Below are 263 nucleotides of genomic sequence, written 5' to 3'. Positions count from 1 at the left end.
GCGGATCACTCGAGGTCAGGAGTTCGAGACCAGCCTGGCCAACATGAAGAAACCCCGTCTCTACTAAAAAAAAAAAATACGAAAACTAGCCGGGTGTGGTGGCGCATGCCTGTAATCCCAGCTACTCGGAAGGTTGAAGCACGAAAATCGCTTCAGTCTGGGAAGCAGAGGCTGCAGTGAGCGGAGATCGCGCCACTGCACTGTCCAGCCTGGGCGACAGAGCGAGACTCTGTCTCAAAAAAAAAAAGAAAAGAAAAGAAAAA

The sequence above is a fragment of the Piliocolobus tephrosceles genome, chromosome 16 (genome assembly GCF_002776525.5).
Source record: "Piliocolobus tephrosceles isolate RC106 chromosome 16, ASM277652v3, whole genome shotgun sequence".
In the NCBI taxonomy this organism is placed as follows: domain Eukaryota; kingdom Metazoa; phylum Chordata; class Mammalia; order Primates; family Cercopithecidae; genus Piliocolobus; species Piliocolobus tephrosceles.
The sequence above is the reverse complement of the archived record's forward strand: the minus strand, read 5'-3'. Positions refer to the sequence as shown.